General features: G+C 41.5%; 1 pseudogene; it reads left to right on the top strand.

Moving 5' to 3' along the window:
* Positions 1-278: 278 nt before the first annotated feature.
* LOC122794444 lies at positions 279-1,303 on the top strand (annotated as a pseudogene).
* Positions 1,304-22,546: the final 21,243 nt, after the last annotated feature.

The following is a 22,546-nucleotide window of genomic DNA, read 5'->3' as shown; positions in this document are numbered from 1 at the left end:
GAGGAGAAGAGTAGAAAGCAGAGTGTAGGCAAGAAATGTGACTATTGTGTATATTTCTTAGTTGATATAGAGAAAATAAAAGTTGTAGTGAAGCTGATGTAACTGTACAGGGTACTGAGTATGAGTTGGAATTTTGTTGGAGGGAGAAAATGTCAAGGGTAAAGTAGAGGTAGCAGAAGTGGCAGTAAGAGCAGTGGGATAGAAGACCATACGGAATGTATATTGGGAATGTGCTTAAGTTATACAGGGGTAATGTAGATATGTATGGGTAAAGCTCCATGTACTACAATATTCTTATTTACTACAAGTTGTCCAAGACACCAGGTTGTAATGGTTGGCATTGGTCAGATGAAGCCCAGAGCATGAGTATCCTGACCCAGAAGTACACTACTGAACATGATGGAATTCTTGCAAACTGGGGTGCCATGAGAAGATCTGGCATCATACACTTTATAATAAATGCTGTGTTGCTCCAGAGAAACATCATGGACTGCTCAGAGTGGCTCCACTGAACCCAAAAGCTAACAGAGCAAAGATGATATAGATAATGCTAAAGACTTTCAGCACCTCAGCAGTGTATGTTGCCATCCAGGATGTGCTGTCATGTATTCCTCTAGTTATACCACAGGTATTGTGATGGACTCTGTTGACGGTGGCAAACACACAGTGCCAATCTATGAGGTTAATGCCTTGCCTCATGTCATCTTGCATCTAGACTTGCCTGGTCATGACCTGACAGGCTATTTCATGAAGGCCTTGACTGAAAAGGCAACAACTTCTCAACTATAACAGAAAAAGAAATTGTTCAGGATATAAAGAAGAAATTGTTGTATGTTGCCCTAGATTTTGAGCAGGAAATGGCAACTGCTGCCTCTTTATCCTCTCTAGAGAAGAGCTATGAGCTACCAGATGGTCAGGTTACCACCATTGGTAACAAAAGATTCAGATGCCCAGAAGCACTTTTCCAGCCACCTTTCTTAGGTATTACATCTTGTGGTATCCCTGAAACTACTTTTAACTGTATTATGAAATGTGATGTAAAAGTCTGTAAAGACCTGTATGCCAATACAGTTTTGTCTGGTGGTACCACAATGCATCCTAGTATTGCTGACACAATGCAGAAGGAAATGACAGCCTTGGCACCTAGCACAATGAAAATAAAGATTATTGATTCGCCTTAATGCTGTTACTCTGGATTGGTGGCTTCATTCCGGATGCCTTGTTGACATTCCAGCAGATGTTGATCAGCAAGCAGGAGTATGATGAGTCTGAGCCCTCTGCTGCCCACTGCAAACGTTTCTAAAGACAGTTAACACAGCATTGTTGATCAAAGAAGATGCAATTAGCATGGTTTTTGTTTTTGTTTCTTTGGCACTTGCTTCTGGAGATAAAAGCTAGAATGGTTAAAATGGCAAAGTATCTCAAGTTCTGCAGTGCATTAAGTGACTAATTGTAAATATTGAAATACTGAAGTAATTCAAAATATTAAGTACCTTAAAATTTGCCTCTACAAAAGTTACTTCTCTACTACAGCTTTATTGATATTTGTTGCGTGAGTTTACAGTTCCTTCAGTGCACAGTAAGCCATAATGGAAAAATATGTTGTTACCAGTTTGAACATAGTCTAGCTTGGCGAGGTTCAAGAGCAGAGCAAGTGTTTTTAAAGTGGTGATTTAGCAAGTTTTTGAATCTGAATAGGTTGGTGGTAGGGATGAAATCCAGGTTTTGGAGACCTAATTTGAGTACGGGGGCAGACCAGCAAAGCTGTGGATTTAAGTTATGGTTAATAGGAACTTATGGAGCAGAATGGTCATGCAAGGATATAAGGTCCCAAGGCATGCAGTGCAGAACAGGTTTGTGATTGTTATACTATATTATGAAGACTGCTAATTGGGTGATATATTGATAAAGCAGGCTGGTTAGATCTTTTGCACTAAGACTGGGTAGTGATTGGATTTAATAGACTGGTCAGTGACAAATTTAGCTATAATGTTAAAGCATTGTTCAGTTTTGTTAGTAGAGATTGCTCAAAGTTGGTGTAGATCAGGCAGCATATAGTAGTAAAGTTAGAAGATATACAGAGACATTTTTGCATCGCGGTTAAAAAGAGTTTTCTACAATATAGGAGCCCGATTTTTCTGTGGATTTTCTTAATAGTTTGCTTTGTATTTGTATATCAAACATTAGGTGGTTATTTATAATGATAACAAGTAGGTTTGTTTGGCACACAAATTCGATAGCAGTTATTGTTATTTTATGTATAGCATGCAGATTTTGGTGTGAAAAGCAAATCATTGTTTTCTTAATAATCAGCAGGATATGAGAGCTGTAGAGCCAGGTTTATATAGAAGAAAAAGCTTTTTTTGGTCTTCTACAGCAGTTCTTAGAGGGACGTAGCTGTGGTCATCAGTGCAGCATCAACATAGTGACTGACAGTTTTGTCATTAATCGCAGTGCAGAAGTCATTAATAAAAGCATTAAAGAGCACAGTGCCCAAGATGAAGCCCTGTGGCACACTGACTGAGATGGGCAATAATGGTGAATGTTCCTACTGCCGTTTTACTACCAGTAGCCGGATACAGATGTAGCTATGAAACCAGGAGAGAGAGGGAAGCTAGTCTATGGAGGAGAATCTGATGGAACACAGTGTCATATGCATTAAATAAGTCAAGGAATAGACAGGAAACAAAGTTTTCAGAGTCACTATGGAGACTAATATGATGGGTGAAATTAAGAAGTGATATAGTACATTCTGCAGTTGTGTTGAGCAGAGGAGAGGAGGTTGCCATCTATTATGTGCTTGAGAAGTTGGGACTGTATACACTTTGATAATGGAGAGAGAATGGCTATAAAGCAGTAGTTACAGAATTCAGTGAAGACTCCTCATTTGCGTAAGGGAATAAATAATTAGTGACTTTTTCCAGATAATTTATTATTTTATTTTTTTATTTATTTGCAGTTTGTTTGCCAGGATGGTCCATTGGGCCACAAGGAACCCGTTTTCAATGGAGTCATGAGGAGAAAAGCTCCAGAAATGCAAGTGTTAACAAATTACAGGAATACAAAACATATTATGAGTTACAAAACGTGAGATAATTAAAAGAAAAAAGAAACTACAGAGTTACAAAGTAGAAAGAGTTAGCATTTGGAGAAGGTAAATTAATACAAATCTAATTAAAAACTATTTACATCAGCAATTCAGCAGATTGTATAGTATTCAGTTTTTGCAAGGTTTTAACTATGAGTTATGTCAGATGCATAAGATTAAAAATGGACTGAGAGTAGTTGAGGAGGCTATGTGGCGTGGGAACCAGGAGCATTCCCATTGTGAAGTTAGATGTGTATGAAGGAGGGTTTTAAAGACAGAGAGACTATAATGAGTACATAGTTTTGTTGGATAGATCTGTTTATGAGGATCCATACAAGATATGTTAAAGGGTCAGCAGCCACAGGAATGTTCTCTGAGAGAAGAGCATCAGCACCAGTTGTAGTTGGTTTTAGCTTATGAAGTACTTTTTTTGATGGTGTAGATGGGAACTGGGTTGATGTGGAAGACAGTGATTTTAGAGGACAGTTCTGTGGGTAATGGATAGCTAGGGTAGGTGACTGAATGAGTTGAGTTGGTTAAAAATAGGTTCAGTATGGTTAGTGGTAGTAGGGGTTGGTTGAGCTGAGTGGCCTGTATTTATTTGGTGTTCTTAGGCTGTGTATTTTGCATTAATGTGTAGTGTTTCCCCTGATCTGATTTGGTGTGGTTGTGGAGTTCTCTGAAATTTTGGAGATTGGGCTTAGTTTTATTAGGAAGCCAAGATATCCAAGTTTTTTCCCAGTTCTCGTATGTTGCTTAGTAGTTTTTGTGAGCCAGGCTTTATCTCTGGCTCAGATACGTTTAGTAATTTTCTTGAGCAAAAGGGTGAAAATGGGAAAGAAATAACAAGATTCATGTTATGAATCTGAATGTGCAAACAAGAAAAGGTGTAAATAAATAAAGCAACTACTATTCTTTTTTGATAATTGCCAAGGGATCTTTTACATCCACCTGAGCTACCAAAAATACCACAAGCTCAGTCAGATTAAACTCTGTTTAATGCCTCATCTGAAGGATAGCACACCCAGAAGTGTAGCATCCCCCTTTATGCAGCACTGCAGCAGTGTTACTATTGGAAAAATGAATCTGAGCACTTGACCGGTCAGTAATATTCTCTATGGAAATAAAAAAAAATCATCAAAACTAACTGGGCCATACAATTGTTAGATCTATAGTTTAAGACACTACTCATTTTTCCAACTTTTGCAAGATATAGAATGGGAAGATACATATCTGTGCACATGTGCTGTTTAAATCATTGTACACGAATACAATATCAAATAACGCAGTGCATTCTTGTAGGAATATTGTTTTATTAGCCCATGGGTGGTATACCTGTATATCAGTTTCAATGCTAACCAGCATCTTCTTCAGTACAGCGTAACTTCAAACAATCAAATAACCTAATGTAACAGGCTTAAATACATGCAATTTGAAGTAAAACATTATAGATGATAATAAACATGTGCAAAATTTTGTTAAACCACAATTCATTTTAACTGTTGTTGATTATAACTATTACCTAAAATATATTATAAACAATAATTTAACAATGGGCTGAATAAAGCATAATGATCCAAAATTCCTCCTTATCCGACAGATCCCAGTTTATTTGGTGTAGTAAGCATAATTCTGTCAATACCTATAAAATAGAAAATTGTATTTGGATGTTTGACTTCATGTCTGTATATTGAATTAGATTCCCAATGGCATCTAATGTTTCCTACGCTTTCTTTACAGTCAGCCCACCTAAGGTGTTAGCCATTGGCCAACACCTCTGTGTTTATCTGATTGCTCGAGGCTTACTTTCTCAGTTGTACTTGTAGTACAAAGACTTGCATTCTGTGAATTTGTGCAGAGCTAAACTACCTGGCTGTGTCTAATATAACAATTGATAAGTATACTTTATTTGCACTTGTTTGCACCATACTGCATTGATACATTTGTCCTCTGTATTCTGTCTGCAGTGTTTGTTTTTCCCACCCTCCTTCCGAAATGTTCTTGTATTATTAAACCTGGTGGCTTTGGAATTGCCCGCCTCTGCTGTAAAATTGATTTTGGTCACTCCTCCCATTCCCATCTCATTTGCTCACTCAAATGAGTATAGTGAGATCATTTGGGAAGAACTACACCTGTGCTTCTTTGATTTTGGACACTCCTCCCTGTCCCATCTCATCAGGTCAGTAAACTGAGAACAGAGAGAGCATTTGGGAAGGCTAACCCCTTAGTGTTTTAATCTTGAACTATCTCCTGTTTCCTCCCTCTCCAGTCAAAAAAATTTACACTTTATTCACCTGCTTTTACTGTAATTGCGTTCTTTCTACTTCATCACCTTATTTTTGCTGTGTGCTCAAGTGCTTTTATTCTGTTGTGTTTATTACTGCTTGTTAGTAGCCTGATTACATTTATATGTTATTCTAAGCATCTTAGTTTTGGTTTTAACACTTGTGCTTCAGGCCAGTTACTTTACATTGAAGGTTTTTGTAGTCTACACTCTTGTGGGCAAACCCTTATCAAAACCAACTCTCCATAAGTCCGCCCAAGTATTCGGAACACTATGTCTGGACAATTCCCATTAGTTTCTCCTACCAGCCTGGTTGACATGGGCATACTGAGACAATGTAGCAACTGTCTCATGTTTACTGACAGCCATCTTCTTCTTCTAGCACTTAATTCTTCTACTTGTGAGAAATGCATCTACATCAGTAATCTGGAATTCATGCTCTCTTGCACCACAGTCAGAACTCCTGACAAATCGGAGATGGCCAGCACAAACACCACACCACTCACATTACATAGCCAAGCACAACACACACCCACCTATGTAGAGGTCTTCAATAAAAAATTACCTAAACATCAAAGACCTACAAAATACACTCACAAACATTCCATACATAACACCAAATATATTACACATACCAGACAACACACCAGTGTCTCACAAACACAGCCCATAAGGCATAACAGTAAACCAAACATACTAGTCATTGGCAACTCAGTTGTGAGACACACCAATGCCCCCCTTACTGGGCTCAACAAGGAGAAGGTCACAGTCAGTTGTCTGTGTGTTGCCAGAATCTGCCACATCATGCACGCACTTAAGTCTCTCCACAACAAGTATGAGTACAACTCTGTCATTGTCCATGTTGGTGTGAATGACTTGAGACGCACCTCCCTGGACTATATGAAGAGGGACATGACTGAGCTGTCAGAGTATGTGTCCCAGACAGGTATGACCCTAGCCCTAAGCAGCATCCTACCTTCACCAAGAATGTTCCCACAATTCCAACAAAAAATAATTGACTTCAACAATTGGCTTAGTTTCTGGTGTCATTCCAAGGGGATGTAGTATGTCTGCCTGGGATGACATGGTTGACAGGCCTTGTTGCTTTGCCAGAGATGACCTCCACCTGTCACCACTGGGATTCTGGATCCTGGCCAAGGCTTTCGCCTCCCCCATTGTGCCGTTTTTGGTAAAGACAAATCTTACAACATAAAAGATCTGTCAAAAAGCAAATTGAAGGTCATGCTGCTTAATGCTAGGAGCCTTAACCTGAAAATGCACTCACTGGAGGCTCTCCTTGTACTGGAAGATGATGCCTGTACAGTCACAGAAACTTGGTTCAGGGCTGTGGAGAGCATCCTTGCCTTACCAGGCTATATCTCATTCCACACATTCCGATCCCAAAATGAAGTCAGAAGACTAAGGGTGGTAGAGTCTCTATCTTCATTAAGGACAGGCACACCTCCAGACTGGTTTGCCAGCATGACAGACTGGAACTACTCCAGATGCAACTGACAGTTGGCAAGACACCCATCCAAGTTATAGTCATGGCCTCCAACACCTATCCTATGTGGACAGGCTAAAGTCACTGTCACTCTACTTGGTATGATACAGATTGCTCAGAGGTGATCTGTGTCCTGCCTACAAGGCAATTTCAGACCCTGCCCTACTAGAGATGCGCCATATCCATAAGTCTAACTCCTCATGCATTGCCCACTCGAAAGGCCTAAATCTCATATGCAACATCAACAAAACCTGCTGGAGAGACAGGTTTGTCTCCCAGAGGCTGCCCTGTCTCTGGAATAGACTTCCCATACACGTCAAACAGAGTACCTCGCTGACCCTCTTCATGCACAACCTTGATGAGTGGATGGGAAACCACAAATCTGTACCAAGGGTTCCACAAGTGTCCCTCACTGACTGAGGTTATTTTTTTGGGGATAAACTCTTGGCTAGGCTTGTAAGGGCCCCAGGGCCATTAGCATAGTAACCTCCTATGATCCTAAATGCTCATAAATCTTGGTTGTAAATTGCTGGAAAGTTTTCAGCCATTCAGTATTACAACTGATAACCTGATTATGTCTACATGCCATACAAGCTCCACACGGAATATATCCCCTCAATGAGTTACATTGCATAGTAATTTGTTTACTAACCACTTTTGACTCAATATATCTCTTATAGCTGGCAAAATACTATTTCAGTGTTTCCATTTTCATACACAAATTTACAATCAGAAAGAATCAAAGCTGCTTTATCATTATCTGCCTGTAATAATTTGCATATTAGTGATCTCAAAATGGAATAGAATGTAAACTGTGTGCTGTTGTAAAGTGTATGACCAATTTGTCCTCATTAAGATGCATCAAAAACCTCTCCGGTTCAACGAGATCACCTTTACAAATAATCCAAAAAACATCTAAATAGCACCACATATCCAATGCACTGATACAGAGATTGTAACTGCTGTCATAAATAAACATGTCCTCCACATAGTCCATAAACAAATAAGCATACAAGGTTGACCTGCCAGGAATATTCTCTATGGAAATGAAAAAAAAATCATCAAAACTAACTCAGCCATACAAGATGTTAGATCTGTAATTCAAGGCACTATGCATATTCTCCAGATGTTCTTTGCGTTTCACTGTTGCAGTCCTCATTCGGCCCAAATACCAGAGACTTTGTATTTCTGCGTCGGTTGCTGTCACTCCAGGTCTAATGTCAGGTCATCAGGGGTATGAAAACAGGCAGCCAACACCATTACATCAGTCTTTCTTGCCGAGGAGCCCAAAGCAGAAGCAGTTCGCACGAGTGCCGGTCAGCCGCTACCTGAGTTTTCATTTCCGAATTGAATTATCCTGAATTCTTCTAAAGCGAAGTACCCCATTGGTGATCCTTTTTTCTTGCTCTAACCAATGTCAGAAAAAGTTAACAATTGTCTTGCCTGTGGAAAAGAAAATACCGCACCGAGATTTCCATTCTTACTGCGTCACCTGTTTAGGCCCAGACCACGAAGCACATTGCTGGTGGTTTTGTGCTTTGTTAAATGCCCGAACTATTCGTCGTCGGGCCCTTATTGTTGCTAAATACTTCCGTTCTTGATCTCCTTATTCCGAAATGGCTTCGGTAAGCCATCCGACTACCAATTTTCAGAAAAAACGTAAGGATAAAGACAGAGACAAACTGCACAGGTCCAAAACTGCCGACGACACTTCTGTTAAGCTAGTCACCAGTTTGCCGGTACTCAGTGAGGTGCTTTTGCAGCCCCTGATGCCCACTTCAATGGATTCACAGGCCTCTACCAAGACCCGTTCGGAGTCCGGTATGCCACGAGACTCTTCTTCGACTATGGAACCTGTGGATGTCTCTACCTTGGATGGGTCCGGAGCCGCTGAGCAGGCACCAGCTTCTGAGGAAGTTCTTCGCACTACCGAAATTCGACACAAACTGATGACTTCTTTCAGTTCTGTCAAAAACTACCGAGTTTCTAAGGCCAAGAGTACATGCTACACCTAAAAATATGACGACCCAAACTCATGCACCTGCTTCCTTGCCACAATCAAATGCTTAAAATTGCAGAAGACCTTATTATGCTGATTAGGGGAAGTCAGCCTTCCCCTTCTAAGTGAAAAAGAGACCTGTTCCCAGTAGCTTTAACAGTCCAAGAGTTCGACGACTCTGAGGTATCTGTGCAGTAACTGAGACCTGGTTCAAGGCTCCAGAGAGCACCCCTGCAATACCAGGCTACATTTCTTACCACACTTTTCGGCCACAAAACACTAAAGGTGGAGGAGTGTCCATATTCACCAAGGATATTCACACCTCCAGGCTAGTTGCCCAACACAATGCATCTGAAATTCTCCAGGTGCAACTAACACTAGGTAAGACTGCAATCCAAATTGTAACTTGCTACAGATCCCCCACCATGCCCCAAGATTCTTACTACACCTTTCTAAACATACTGGAAAATATTAAGATACAACCAAACACCCTAATACTGGGTGATTTCAACTACCCTGCTATTAATTGGGAAAACTACTCGGGTACCAACTCCTTTTCCCAATGGTTCTTGGAATTCATAAATTCCAATGCCCTGGATCAACTAATCCATTGTCCCACCAGGGGCTCCAATATCCTAGACCTGCATGGGAGATATATGCTCCACACCAGTGGTCACCCCCTCATTGGTCAGGTCTGACCATAAGCAAATCACCCTTGACATCCACCTGTACCAAAGCCAACTTCATGCTACTGAAGTCAGAAGTGACAAACTTCACAACACACACGCAGATGGGATCTGGAAGTTCGATTGCAGACTCCTACACTAAGGCACTGTATGAGTACATCCACTCATGCATGAATTGTGCCATCCCAAATAGAACCAAGATGCTCTTCTCCAAAAAAAGGAAGCCAATCTGGTGGTCCCCTGCTATAAACAAACTATACAACAGAAGGAAGAAACTGTTGCAGAAAAGAGGAAAATCCCAGGATGCAAAAAACTCCCTCACCAGCCACAGTAAGAAGCTGAGATCCCTCATAAAATCCTCAAAAGCTAGTTATGAAAATAAAATTGCCAAAGATTCCAAAGACAACCACAAGGCATTCTATAGTTATGTCAAGAATCTAAATGGCAATGCTCAGATCTGCCCTGAGCTACAACAGAATGGCATTAAATATACTGATCCCAAGGATATTGCCAATATCCTGGCAGATCGATTTAGTGCCAACTTCACCCCCCTCTCACCCCCTAAAGGGCCCATCTCAATACCAAAAGATTGCCAAATGCCGATAATTATGGTTACACAGGTAGAAACCGCACTCTCCAAAGCTAAGAATACAGCATCCATGGGACCAGATGACATCCCAGGCTGTGTACTACATGAACTACAAAATTAACTGGCACCTCACCTAAGTGTCATGTTTAATCATAGCCTCACCTCAGGCTTTGTGGCCACTGAGTGGTGCACAGCTACAGTTATCCCGCTCCACAAGGGAGGATCCACCTTGGATCCCGGGAACTACCATCCCATCAGTCTGACAAGCCTGATCTGCAAAGGCATGGAATGCATTATCATGGAACTTATAAACAAAGACATTGGCAACCTTCATACACTGGACCCTACCCAGTTTGGGTTTGTAAAGGGCCGATCTTGTCTCCTGAATCTGATTGACCTCTTTGAATCAGTCTCCAGAGCTGTGGACGAGGGTAAGGTGGTCCACACAGTCTATCTGGACCTCGCCAAGGCCTTCGACACCATCCCCCACTCTAGAATCATAGATAAACTTACTAAGCTGGGCATAAATCCCTACGTCACTCGATGGGTTGCCAACTGGCTTACTGACAGAACCCAGACTGTAAAAGTAGCCGACTCCAAATCCAGCTCCAGACAAGTGACAAGTGGAGTACCTCAGGGTTCAGTCTTGGGACCACTCTTGTTTGGAATCTACTTCTCTGAAGTACAGGCCAACACTAAGGGGCTCTGGCTAACAAAGTTTGCAGATGACTGCAAACTGGGAGCCATTACTTGAATCCCCAAATGATGTGGATATTCTACAAAAGGGCCTTACAGAAACAGATGCTTGGTGCCAGAGCCATGGGCTCAAGCTTAATCACAAGAAATGTATAGTTATCCCCTTTGGAAAAAAACATGTACCCATGAATTACCACATAGGTGGCAGGACACTAAACATTGAAAGTGTGATGAGAGACTTAGGGACACAGGTGGACAGTGATCTCACTTTCGATAACCACATCGCCGCAACAGTCAGGAAATCCTTCTATGTGGCACACCTCATCACTAAGGGCCTTTCATCCAGAAAAAAGGAGGTAATTGTCCCACTGTACTCATCCCTCATTAGACCCATTATAGAGTATAATGCCCCATTTGGTATGTACCTCACAAGACATCTGCAACAGCTGGAAAGGCCACAGAAATACCTCACTAATAGAATCACAGGCCTAAAGCAGATGCCATATGCTGACCGTCTAAAAAAACTCCAGCTATACTCTGTGGCATATCGTCTACTCAGAAAAGTCTCTGCTTAACATACAAGGCCATGTCAAACCCTGAGCTGTTGGACATGCTCCACTTAAAGAAATCCCAATCCCTCAGAGCCACACGCTCCAGGGATCTAAACGACACGGCTATTAATAGGACGTGCTGGAGGGATAGATTCATCACCCAAAGACTCCCTATGCTGTGGAACAAAATCCCGGTACATGTGAGGCAGAGCACACGCCTGGCCTTGTTCAAGAGAAATCTTGACCAATGGATAAATAATGGGTATAGTTCCCCATACTAAAGGGGTGGCGCCACCACAAAAATGATGCTAGGCTTGTAAATGATGAACCTATGAAACCTTATCATCACAATGAACAAAACATGCTGGAGGGATAGGTTCCTGACCCAGAGACTCCCCATACTCTGGAATAGACTGCCCATACATGTCAAGCAGAGAGCCTCATTGGCCCTCTTCAAAAGGAACCTTGATGACTGGATGGGAGATAGGAAATTCACCCTGGGGTTCATGTCAGTCTCCCTGCTAGACAGGGGCCCAGAGAAGTAAATATTGTGGGATGAAATATCCAGGGAATTGTTATGCCTAGGCTTGCAGGCTTGCCTTAGAGCCGATAGCCTAGTACCAACCTATGAATCTGATTATGAAGACATGCTTTTATCTGCTTATGAGGATTCAGATGCAGAGGAATCCATTCCCTCTGCTTCTCCTCCAGAGGATTTTACTTTTGGTGAAACCTTACATAGTTTAAGAGAGCATTTCCACCGGAAATGCCAAGACTATCCTCAGTCCAAAAAGAAACTGAGAGAATTTCTAGATTTGCCACAACATAGGCCTTTAGCAATACCCCCAGTCCTGGATGTTGTGGATTATGTCTTTATGGAATCCAGTTTAACTCCTGATACCTAGGAAACCAGACGGGTACTACAGAGTTCCTGACTCTCACAAATTCCTTTTCAAAAATCCTACTGCTGACCCAGAGGTCAGCTCCCAGGGGCCTAAAGGTATCAAAGCAACTACAGCTAAGAATCCCACACCTTCGGACAGGGATTCCAGAGCTTTAGACAGATGGGTTAAGAAAGTATACACCTCTGCAACTCTCGCCATTAGGGCTTTGAATTGCCAGATACACATGCTGAAGTATCAACAACATATTATGGAACTTATTAAGATGCTCCTTTGAACAAGGACAATCTGTTAAGCACCAAAGCAGAAGACGTTCTTAAAAAGATGGAAGAGAAAGCTAAATCTATGCAGACAGTCAATGACTTCTTGTTTCCTAGATTCAGTAGGCATTGCCCCTCAAACATTGGTCCTTTCCAGCCCCCTCAAGGCCATCTTAAACTCTACCTAGTGGAAACAGAACCCCCCTCCAGACTGCAGTCTCAGGGTATGCAGAGATCAAAGCAATGGAGTGCCTCCACTTCAAAAACAGGGAGTGCTAAGCAACCCCCTTATGGAAAGAATTCACAATGACTTCTTAACTCAGCTCCCCACCTCTGTCCAACTGCATGTGCCCCTAGGAGGAATACTTGCCCATCATGCAAAAAACTGGACTTCTATCACCAAAGACCGATGGGTCCTTAACATTGTATCCCAGGCGTACAAATTTTACTTCCACTCACTGCCAACCCAAAAAGAGTTCCCAGACCTTCCTCCAAACCAGTGGGCAGAGGCATAAAACTAAGTTCAATCCCTGCTCTCTATAAGGGCAATTCAACCTGTTCCTGCAGAACAGATAGGTCAAGGGTTCTATTTCAGACTTTTCCTGGTACCCAGAAAAGAGTGCACTTGGTGCCCAATCCTAGATCTTCCCATTCTAAACACCTTCCTGGTGGTACCAAACTTCAAAATGCTCACCCTGCAGCAGCTTCTTCCTATGCTGGCCAAAGATGCCTGGTTAGCCACCCTAGACTTAAAAGAAGCCTATCTGCACATCCCTATCAGGGACTCTTGCAGGAAATATCTACTCTTCAGGGCAGGATCTATGCATTATCAGTTCTCTGCACTTCCTTTTGGCTTATCCATGGTTCCCAGAGTATTCACAAAATGTCTGGCTCCAGCCATTGCCTACTGCAGAGAAAAATTCAAATTTACCCATACTTGGACGACTGCCTGATTCAGGCAGACATTCAGGAAATGCTGTTGCAGCACCTGACATTTGTAAAGAACCTTCTAACCTCCCTGGGGTACACCATCAAATAAAAGAAATCAAAACTAGTCCCCAGTCAGAATATTGTATTCCTGGGAGCAAGGTTAGACACAGCATCCCAGATGGCATTTCTTACTCCAGAAAAACAAGCCTATCTGACAGACTACTTCACTCAAATGGCCACCAGAACCCAGCTATCCACAAGGAAAATCATGCAGGCCCTAGGGTTCATGGCCTCATGTATCCTCCTAATTCCATATGCCAGACTGCATATGAGGAAACTTCAGTGGTACTTAAAAAGTCTTTGGTGCCAACATTCTCAGGACCTAGAAACTATCATACCTATAATACCTTGTCTAAGGAAAGAGTTTCTTTGGTGGGAAGCTGCATGCAACCACAACAAGGGACTGCCCTTTATTCAACCCCATGCCACCCAGACCCTAACCGCAGATGCATCAGACTATGCCTGGAGGGCACACCTGGATGACAAGTGCATTCAGGGACACTGGAGCCCAAGTCAAATTCATCTGCACATCAACCAAAAAGAGATGCTAGCTGTTCAGCATGCTCTCTAACAGCTTTCAGATCCCTGATCTCATCAGGACCCCTGCTAATAAAAAGCAGACAACACCACAGTTATGTGGTACATCAACAAGCGGGGGGAACCCACTCTTACCCACATGCAGGTCCATCTGCAAGCTCAATTCCTGCCAGGTAAACAAAACTCACTGGAAGACAACTTAAGCAGAAATCTCCTAGTCCCACACAAGTGGCAATTAGAGCCCAGCACCTTTCCAGAGATGGATCTCCCCCTGCAATCTCCACCTCAGCAAATTCTGCACCAGCACACCTCACAGCAGGGCCTGGAAAGTGGATGCCCTATCCTTCCAGTGGGTAAACCTCTCAATCTGTGCATTCCCCATCTGCCCCTTCTCTCAAGAATATTTATCAATATAAGACAGGACAGACAAAGGACAATACTGATTGCCCAGGACTGGCCACGTCTGCACTGGTACCCACTCCTGCGCAGCCTGTCACTGGTACCACCCTGGCACCTACCCCTGAGCCTGACCCTGCTCACTCAGCAGGGGGGACAGAACTTGCATCCACAACTGCAAACCCTAAATCTTGCAGCCTGGCTTATTCCTTAAATTCTCCCCCAGTGACCAGCTTATGCAAGCAGGTGCTGTTCGCCATTCTTGAAGCCAGAAGACCCAGTACAAGGAAATCATATGCTGATAAGTGGAAAAGGTATTGATCCTGGATTCAATCTAAAGGACAGGACACAACTCTGCCTTCCCTATCTCTAATCCTGGATTACTTAGTGGATCTACTCCACAGAGGCCTTTCCTTCTCCTTCATTAAGATTCATGCCTCTGCCATCTCGGCTCATTACAACTCTGAGGCACCCCTATGCTCTCACCCTCTCATCAAACAGTTCCTGAGAAGGGAAAACAACTTAAGACCACCAAGGAGAGCACCCACCCCTGCTTGGGACCTTAACTTTGTACTGGAAAATCTCACAGTACCCCCTTTTGAGCCTACAGCACCAGCAGACTTAAAATTCCTCTCTTGGAAAACAGCATTGCTCCTGGCCATCACTTCAGCAAGAAGAGTGTCTGAGCTACAAGCACTTATGGCAGTGGAACCCTTCATTAGTCTTCATGCTGACAGGGTCTCCCTCAGGACTAATCCTTCCTTTATGCCCAAAGTGGTGTCTAGCGTGGCTCTCAACCAATCTATCCATTTGCCAACCTTCTTTCCCAATCCTCAAAATAAAGGGGAAATTATCCTGCACTCCTTGGACATGCACAGACAGCTCAGATTCTACCTGGATAGGACTAAGCCCTTCAGGAAATCTGACCAGTTATTACTCAGTTTTGCACCAGAGGCAAAGGGCAAGGCCATTTCAAAACAGACAATTTCCAAATGGATATCACACTGTATCTATTTCTGCTACAAACACCATGGGTAACCAACCCTTCAGGGGGTCAGAACACATTCTACTAGGGCAACTTCTACCTCTACAGCATTCCTCAGGGGAGTCTCTACAAGGGACATTCTGGAGGCTGCTACCTGGAGTTCTGTACACACATTCACCAAGCATTACCACCTGCCTATATTTTCCAAATCCAGTGTGGGTTTTGCAACTGCAGTTCTGCAGGGCATTCTAGCCAGCCTAAACACTTCTTGACTGCCTCCACCCTTTCTACAGCTTTGGGAATCAACCCAAGTGTGGTGACTGCAACAGTGAAACACAAAGAACATAATACAGTTGTGTACACTTACCATAAATGCAGATGTTCAAGTGTATTCACTGTTGCAGTCCTGGTTTCCCTCCCTCCAGCCTCCTGCTCTCTCCCTCTCTTTCTTCTCTGTGTATACTACTCACCCCTTGCAGGGGTATTGGTTTTGATATTTACTTTTTACTGGTGGCGATTTTTTCCACCATAGCTTAGCTCCCTACTGGGGGGTTCCTGACATTTGGGGCAAGAAAAACTGATGTAATGGTGTCGGCTGCCTGTTTTTATACCCCTGATGACCTGACGTCAGTCCCAAAGCGACAGCAACCGATGCAGAAATACTAAGTCTCTGGTATTCAGGCCGACTGAGAGATACCTGCAGGCATATAACCCAAGTGTGATGACTGCAACAGTGAATACACTCAAACATCTACATTTATGGTAAGTGTACACAACTGTACTTTTTTGCAAGATATAGAATGGGAGGATGCATATTTGTGTACAGTTGATGATTAAATCATTGTACATTAATATTCCTCAGTGGGCAGATATACAAACTCTAGAATATTGGTTGGAGAAGTCACAGATATACCACCCTAGTTTTAATACTCTCTTGATTTGTATTACAGAGTAAGTTTTCACAAAAAGGGGTTGGATGGAAAGAGGACCAGCTACTGCAGCAGTGATCATTCAAACATCTATCAATATGGTAAGTTACTTACATAACTGTACTATATTCATCATATTGATGACTGCTTCAGTAGACTTAGCTTTATGGGTAGAGTACCCTAGCTTACTACATTTGGGAGGTGGAAGTTGATGGGTCCGGGAACGCCTGGAGAATGGTCCTAGCAAAGCCTGATCTAGATGTAGAAAAAGGAATCAAGCTTTGGGTGCTTTGAAAAAGTACACAGAAGACCAAGTTGCTGCTTCTAGAATACTTCATAGAAGAAGCCAAGGCCCTGGTAGAGTGGGCTTTGACCTTGTCTGGAATAGTTTTGTTATGGTGAGAATGACAAATGTTACTAGCCTGAGACAACCATTTGGAAATACTCTATTTTGACACAGGTTGTCTGTTCTTATTACCTTCACAAGAAATGTACACTGACATGAAGATATGAAAGATTTAGTTCAGTCAAGGTAGTAACTGAGTTGTCTTTGGATATCCAAAGTATGCTTTCTTCCTCAATTTTAGGCTCAGGACAGAAAACACAGACATGGATAGTTTGGCTTAAGGTAAAATTGGATGCAAATATCAACATAAAAGAATTAGCTCTAAAATAAACCATGTGTCTATGGAAAATGACATAGGGTTGACTCCCATAAGAAGTTGCAACTAAGATATTCTTGTAGAGGTTAGAGCAATCAGTAAAACAGTTTTCCATGTTAAGAACCTCAAAGTTAGTCAGAAGAGATGGTTCAAATGTTGCAAGTTTTAGCTTCTCTAATGCAAATTTAAGATCCCAAGGAGTTGTCACCAGTTTTCTTGGAGGTCTCTTAATGCAATTCCCCTTTCAAAAACATTTTCACATGGGAATACCTTGAAAGAGGGGTCCATGGGCAGATATGCTGAAATAGAGGATAAATGAACCCTAACACATGAGTAATATAGGCCATAGGAAAGTACATCCACACAAATATTGTAAAACCAGAGAAACACTACCTTGAATATGTGCTAGTTATGTTGTTAGCACCAGCTAGAAACCCTTTCCGTTTGCTAATATGTGATTTTCCAGTCTCTGTTAGTACCTGCTGCACATCCTCAGTAGTGCTGGTGCCTAAACACAGGTGCCTAAAGGGAATTAAGAACCTATAATGCAGTCAGCCAACTGAAGTTGATTGGGAATGTGGTGTTCAAACACCCCTGTTCTTGTGTGGGCAAATCCATTCTGTGAAGAAATTTATGGTAATTGCCCCTGACTATTTCCAAAAGAAGGGAGAGCCACTGTTCCTTTGGTCAGAAGGGAGTCACCACAATCATCTTGAGGGATTCCTTCTGAATCTTCAGAAGTATTTTCAATATCAGTCAAAAGGTGGACAAGCACACAGGAACAATGCTTTCTAAGGAAAGGAAAAGGCATCAGTCTTCCAGGTCTCCTTGCATGGAACCCTGGAGTAGAATGTTGCCAGCTGATTGTTCAAAGAGGAGGCAGAGAGCTACTTGATGAATTCCTCAGAGATGGATCACATCTTGGAAGACCCCAGATCTAGTTTCCATTTGTGAATGTCTGCCTTTTCCTGCTCAGCTTATCTGCCACAGAATTTTGAAGGGATGTAGGAGGCCTGCAGAGTGAGATTGTGGTGTGTAGCTATATCCCAAGCTAACATAGCTAAACTGCAAAGGGGTTAAAGCCTGGTTTACCCTTGCTTGTTGATGTATCATGACTATGGTATTGTCTTTAACAACTTGAAGAGGTTCAGGGTACAAAAGATGATATAGAAAGTTGAGTGCATTGATCAGAGCAAGCATCTCTCGTATCTGTCCCTAGTATCCCAGACACAATGCACTTTTTAGCCCTCTGAGACTGCTTCCCAACCAAAGTCTGAGAAGTCTGTGGTTACTGACTCCTTTGGAGTAGGGGGTAGAAGGGGAGACCTACATTTAGGGAAATTTGCTGTCACCACCAAGTGATTTCACATCTGAGAAAGCTCAGAACTGGGATATGAAAAGACAGTTGGTGCTGGGTCCAAAGACACAAAGACACATGATATCTTTGTATCTTTCTTATCTGGAGTCTTGCCAGGGTTATCATGAGAATCATAGATGCCATTAGATACAAAATCCAGATGTATTGTGTAGTAGCCACCAAAGTCCAAGTGGAAACACCTAAAAAAGATCTAGACATAGCTCTTCTGTCCTGTGGAAGAAAAGCTATTTGAGCTGTCTAGCAAACACCCTAGGAAAAAAATCCTGTGTTCTGGAGTGAAAAAAGACTTTTGAATGTTCTCTTGGAAATGCAAACTGTGTAAGAGACCTCTCATCGAAGTCAGAAATTCTTGACACTGAGCAAGACTAAAGAGATGAGCAGGTTGTCTAAATATGCAAAAATGTAGATCCCTGTAACTTGCCGTGAGCTATAAATGGAGCTGCACACTTTGTAAACACTCCCTTTAAACACATTTAGTGAATTATCACTTTAGACAAAGGCACCCGCGGTGGTGGTGCTGCGGTATCATTGTCGCCTCACAGTAAGACGCTGTCCGGTTTGATTCTCAGATAGAGCGTCTTCTGCATGGAGACATGCATGAATGGGCGTACCTTCGTTGAAGGTTGTGCGTCAGGCCTGGCAAGCCGGTACGTAAAAATCAACTGCCAATCATTAGCGGACCGGAGTTCCGCTGTGGCGACCCCTAACTGGGAAAAGCCGAAAGACACAAACAAACAATCACTTTAGACAAAGGCAACCATACATTCTTTTGTACAATCATCATCAATTCAACATTACATAAATTGCTAAATGCCTGCCTTCCCTTAAACCTCACTCCTCCAAACATTATTCTGCATATAATGTTTCCACACTTTTCATTCTTTTCTGTGTAATTTGCTCCTACCTTGTTTTAAAGATACCACTTCCAATTCTTTTATTTGTGTTATAATATTCACTACTTCAAATACAGTGGGTTTAGACTCTGACTTCCATTTTCTTAATTGTTTTTTTTTTTTTTGGCAGCAACCAGAATTAAGCTTAACAAAGCCTTACTTTGTCTAGGCAATTCAGATCCTGTATCCCAGCTCAAAATAATATAATAATAATAATAATAATAATATAATTTTCTTAGTTACACCAATGTGCCCAATATTTCTGACAGAGTACTCGGTAGGAAATTTTTAACATCTGCCAATTCATTGAACTCCCAAAACATATGTTTCCAGTTACTTCTTTCTTCCACATCACACCTCCAACATTTGCCATCTACCTATGGAAAAATTCTTTGGAATCTACGTAGGGTATACAAAATACCTATGCAAACACTTCCAAGCAAAAATGTTAAATCTTCTAGACTCTGGGAGCTTTACATATGTCTTCCTATTGTTTCTTTGTGAATTGTTTATTCACTCTCAACTCCCAATCTTTTCTAACCTCCTCTGATTGATTCCTATAGTTATCGTACAATATTTATGCCCTACTAATTATCCCCCTTTTAACAACAATTTCTTTTCTAGATATAACTAAAAAGTCTACAAGAGCAAGTCTTTCACTTAGGATTCTCTGATCGCTTTCTCTCTGTGTATACTCCCAAATCAATCCCTAATAGGGAAGGCAGTCTCTAGCCTGCAGTCCTATTCTCTCCTTAGACTCTTCCCATTTTATTACCATTCACTCTCCAGTTATTTCATCCCAATACCTTGGTTCCATTGCCAGTATTCTCTAGTAAATTCCAGCCCCCTCTTGTCTACTCTCTGTACACTTAACTGGCATCCCTACTGGCATAATTTCTTTTCTCCATTCTCATCTTAGCTTAGTTTTTCCTACTAATTTATGAATATATATTTTTTTAATTTCTCCAAGTCTTTTGGGTTTCCAATGTCAAAGTATGATTAATTCATGAAATTAGTATTGTTTCAGTCTTTGGTGTTAACCAGAAGTTCTGTTCGCAGCACCCGCAATGTGCCCAGTAATCAATACTCCTGCAATTCGTATGGAGTTGCATGTAATGATAACATATCTAAGTACGATTGTAAATTCTTTTTTATAAGATCAATTGCTCCTACTACTACTGGAACTGAATGGTTATCTTACTTCTACATTGCCTTCATTTCTGCCTGCAAATCCTGGTATTTTATAACTTTACTAACTACAGTGTCTTATGTACAGAGAGAGAGAGAGAGAGAGAGACAATCAATGCTACTTTTGTCTTCTTTTCATGGACTACTATATCTGGTTTTCTTGCATCTATTTTATGAACTGTTGGTAATGGATGATCCTATGTGATATAAACTTCATCATTTTCTATGATACTTTGTGGTTCATGTTTCCAGTGCTTTGCAGCTACTTCAGTATTATAATATTTGCACAATCTCCAATGCAACAGTCTTGCCACATTATTATGCCTTTCAGTATACAGACCTGCCATTAGTATATCATATCCAGCAACAAGATGTGCAACTGTTTCCAATTCTGTTTTACAAAACTGAATTTGTCTGTTTCTCCCACAAGTTCAATGGACTTTGTAAATCAAGGTGTATGTAGGCCATTATCTTGGGCCACCAATATTAACCTTTTATCTTTTGGTTTAAATTCATCTCTCCTTAACCATTCCTGCATTCCATCATGATCAACATGAGGATGTTCCAAGAGTTTTTTTATACTTACTATATTTATGCATTTTCCACATTTCTTGCCTTCTCATCTGATCCTTCAGCTTATATTTTTTCTTTTGTTTTTTGGCACATTCAGTTGCTACCTGATTTTTATCTACTTCTGGTCTGATTTCCATTCCCACTTGATGTCAATATGCTTCTGCTAAACTAAGCAGAGAAGTCATCTTAGACTTATTCTCCTCATGTTTCAATACTTTCACTATGTTTGGGTCTTGTGAGGTCAGCAGATATGTATGCAGTCTAACTATTGCAGATCTATACATGTAATAAATTTTGAGGAGGCCCATACATCCTTTAGAAAAGGGAATATATATATAGTCTTGGTATACACTCTTCTTCTTTTTTCGGCTTTTCCCGGTTAGGGGTCACCACAGCGGATCACTTGTCCGCTCATGATTGGCAGTGGAGTTTTACAGTGTCAAGTTGCCAGCCCGGCGCCCAGCCTTCCACGGAAGGCACACACATGCACACACTCACACCTAGGGCCAATTTGGAGTGTCCAATCCACCTACATCATGTTTTTGGGATGTGGGAGGAAACCAGAGCACCCGGAGGAAGCCCACGCGACCACAGGGAGGACATGCAGACTCCGCACAGAAGGCACTCCAGCTGAGGATCGAACCGGATAACCTCTTGCTGTGAGGCAACAAAGTTAACCACTGCACCACTGTGGCCACCCCAGTCTTGGTATGCACACTGATTTTTTATAAATCATTTGATGAGCATGAACTTGCTTCTTGTTTTCCTGTCCAAACTATCAGACATCTTTTGGGGCCACTCAATGTAAATTAGATAAATTAATATTAACTTAAGCCTTCTAAAATTTTCCTTACTAAGTTTTATTCACATTTGTGCATGTTTTATTGTTGATCCTTCATCAGTTCCCAAATATTCATACACTCCCTCTTATTCAAATTCTTTTATATCACATTTCTGTCCCAAACTGATATTTTCTTGATGCTACAGCTTTCCTGCTTCAGAGGTTGCCTTTGCATATTTATCAAGACCAAATGACATTCTTATATCATCTAAAAACATTTTAACCACTTGCAGTTGTGCTTTCAATTCCTCATCTCATGAACTATACAGTTTTAAATCATCTACAAAAAGAAGATGAGAAGTCTTTACACTTTACTGTTTTCTGGGAGTCAGATTATAGCCATGACCTAATCTGTTAAGTAGAGAGCTTAATGGGTTAAGGGCAAGAAAAAAGAACAGTGGTGACAGAGACTCACCTCGGAATATCCCCCTTTGAATCCTTATCCCTGGAATAATAATTTATCCTTCATCACAGCTTAATTGCAAAGTGGTTTGCTACTGTTTTATGGTTGCTGTAATGTAATCAATCAGTGTAGGGTGTATCTTAAAATTTTAAGCACTCTTTTATCCATGAATGTGGGATACTGTCAAATGCTTTTTTGTAGTCTATCCATGC

Source organism: Protopterus annectens, chromosome 1.part0, assembly GCF_019279795.1.
Source record: "Protopterus annectens isolate FY-2018-M chromosome 1.part0, PAN1.0, whole genome shotgun sequence".
NCBI lineage: Eukaryota > Metazoa > Chordata > Ceratodontiformes > Protopteridae > Protopterus > Protopterus annectens.
This window is presented reverse-complemented; position numbering and strand designations above follow the sequence as displayed.